This window comes from Triticum aestivum, chromosome 4B (genome assembly GCF_018294505.1).
Source record: "Triticum aestivum cultivar Chinese Spring chromosome 4B, IWGSC CS RefSeq v2.1, whole genome shotgun sequence".
NCBI lineage: Eukaryota > Viridiplantae > Streptophyta > Magnoliopsida > Poales > Poaceae > Triticum > Triticum aestivum.
The window spans coordinates 515,306,309-515,309,643 of NC_057804.1; positions in this window are offsets into that span (position 1 = coordinate 515,306,309).

The window sequence follows — 3,335 nt, forward strand, 5'->3', positions numbered from 1 at the left end:
TGCCTGGAAGTGTAGGCGACTACCTTGCCTTCTTGCATTAATACGCATCTGAGGCCCTTTCGGGATGCGTCACAATACACCTCAAAACTTTTGTGTATGTTAGGCACAACCAATACTGGTGTTGTTGTCAGTTTCCTTTTGAGTTCTTGGAAACTTTTCTCGCAGGCTTCGGTCCATACAAACTTTTTATGCTTCTTGAGCAACTGAGTCATTGGTTTTGCTATGGTGGAGAATCCCTCAATAAATCTCCGGTAATATCCTGCCATTCCCAAGAAACTTCGTACATCCGTTACGCTGGCTAGTGGTTTCTAGCCAAGTATGGCCTTGACCTTTTCTGGGTCTACGACAACACCTTCTTGGGTTAGTACGTGGCCTAGAAAACCGACCTGTCTTAACCAAAATTCACATTTGCTGAACTTGGCGTACAATTGATGTTTCCTTAGTTCTCCCAGTACAATCCTGAGATGTTCAGCGTGCTCTTCTGGTGTCTTGGAGTATACCAGAATATCATCAATGAACACCACAACAAATTTGTCCATAAATTTCATAAATACTTTGTTCATGAGGTGGACGAAATATGCGGGGGCGTTCGTCAGTCCAAACGGCATTACTGTAAACTCATATAATCCATATCTTGAGGTAAATGATGTCTTGGGAATATCCTCTGTCCGTACTTTTAATTGATGATATCCCGACCTCAAATCAATTTTCGAGAAGACTTTGGCTTGTGTGAGCTGGTCAAATAAGTCATTTATCCGTGGCATTGGATATTTGTTTTTGATGGTGACCATGTTGAGTGCTCGATAGTCTCTGCATAACCTTAGTGTCCCATCCTTTTTCTTGGCAAATAATACTGGTGAACCCCAAGGTGAGGAGCTGGCTCGTATAAACCCTTTGTCCAGTAACTCTTTTATTTGCTTCTTTAATTCTACCAACTCGAAGGGTGCCATTCTATAGGGCTTCATGTAAATGGGGGTGGTTCCAGGTGCCAGCTCAATGATGAATTCTATTTCTCGGTCTGGCGGCATGCCTGGTAGTTCCTCGGGAAATACGTCGGGAAACTCACATACCACTGGAACTTTGCTTAACTCTGAGATGTCGACCTTGTTCAACCTTGGTTGTCGTGATATTTGTCTTTCCTGAGCTGAAGTTTTTATTATCTTCCCGTGATGATGGGTGAGAATCACAGTCCGATTGAAGTAGTCAATAAATCCTTTGTTGGTGGTTAACCAGTCCATTCCTAGGATAACATCCAATCCCTTATTTTCCAATATGATGAGGTTTGCATGAAACTTTAGTCCTTCAAGATCAATAACCACACCTTGGTAGTAATTCTGAGTTACTTGCTTAATCCCAGGGGACTTGATGATCATGGATTTTTCCAAGGGAAACATCGAAAAATCATTTTGCAAAGCAAATCTCTTTGAAATGACGAGTGAGAAGCTCCAGAATCAAACAAAACTGTGGCAGGTATTGTGTTGACAGGGAACGTATCGAGTACGATATCCGGGGCGTTCTGTGCTTCCTCTCTGGTCACATGGTTCAAGTGACCCTTCTTGTGATTGTTACTGGTGTTGAAATTGTTCTGCTTGGGCGTTGAATTATTGCCACTGTTGTTCGGCTTGGGACACTGCTTGGCATAGTGTCCTTCTTCTCCACAAGCGTAGCAAGTAACGCCTCGGTGATATGTGAACTCCTTGTCCCTTGCATGGAAATTCTTGATTGGGCGTGAAACATTGGTCGTGGGTTTGGGTGCCCCACCCTTCTGAAATTCCGTCTTGCTCCGGTGGTTGCGAGCAAGTGTAGTCTGGTCCCTTTTGCGCTTACGAAAATCTTCCAAGCTACAGCGTTCATTTTTCCAATGTAATAGCCTTATCCACCAGTGTTTTAAAATCTGGGAAGGTGTGTACTACCAGCTGGCATTTAAGCGCGGGTGCCAGACCGTCCAGGAATTTTTCCATCTTCTTGTTTTCAGTCATACGCTCTTCGTCGGCATAGCGAGACAATAGAGTAAACTGACTGTTGTATTCGGTCACCGTCATGGTCCTCTGCTTGAGGTCATCAAACTCCCTATTCTTGAGCTTCATAATACTTCTGGGGATGTGCTCCCCACGAAAACCTTCCTTGAATTCCTCCCAGGTTATATCATTTTCATTGGGGTGCATGTGTAGGAAATTTTCCCACCATGATGCATCTGCTCCAGTGAGATAGTGCGGTGCATATAGTACTTTCTCGCGGTCTGAACACTATGCAATAATTAATTTCCTCTCCATGTCTCGAAGCCAATCATCGGCCTCAAGAGGTTTGTCAGTGTGCGAGAACGTTGGGGGACGCATCTTTTGTAGTTCTGATAACTTGGATTGCTGCTGATACGGTCCGCGGTGATTTCCCATATTGATGAATTGGTTCATCATTTCTTGATGTTGTTGCTGGCTTTGTTCAAAAAGGCGGCATACTTGAGAAAATGCGGCATCACTGCCTTGCTGACTTGATTGTCCCTGTGCAAAGTTGGTGCTTTTCTGCGTACCATAATTCTCTTCTGGCAGAGTTGGCATGGAACGAGTCCAAGGACGAGGCATTTTCCACTCTGGGGTATTTTTTGTAAAAATTTGTGAGAAAAGTTGTGAGGCAGTATAAATAATTTTTTGCAAGATGAAAAATTAAGAACTCCAACATTTTTCAAGATAATACTCGATTGCGCACGGAGAAGGACCGCTCAGTACATATCTTACACGGAAGCATAATTATACAAAACATCACTCAGGATGTGCATACACATTCCTGACATGTTATTTAGGCTAGTGCACTTCTCTAGTTCCTACATGATGCGCATGCCGACTACTTCTCACAACCTATATACATATAAACATATCATACAAGCTGACACACTGCACGGCTGCTAGGCGCACTCAGTCGAAGATGGTGAGGATTTCCCTTGGCATGCCAAGGGGATGGCCCAGTGGCATTGGAGACTCAACCTCTTCCTCAATAATAGGCTCCAGACGTGAAGCACTGAGCTATGGAGCTGGAACGGGTGCGGTAGGTGGTGCAGCTCTGACTGGAGTAGGAGCGATGACTCGGTCAAATACTTCAGGAGTAGGTAGGCGGCGAGTAGTGGCGAGGGTGGCAGGTGTGTGGGATGCCGAGGACGAGACATAAGTTAGTGGTGGAGATGTATGGAGAAGCTCCCTCCTGTTGGCGGAACAGCTGTGCACGACGGACATGCGAGCAGCCACGAGGTCATCCACAAGGTTATCAAAACAGCCTCAAGCGCCTTGAGATATTCAACCAGCATCTCAATAGCCTCATCCCTCACTACCCTAGGGCAAGCGAAT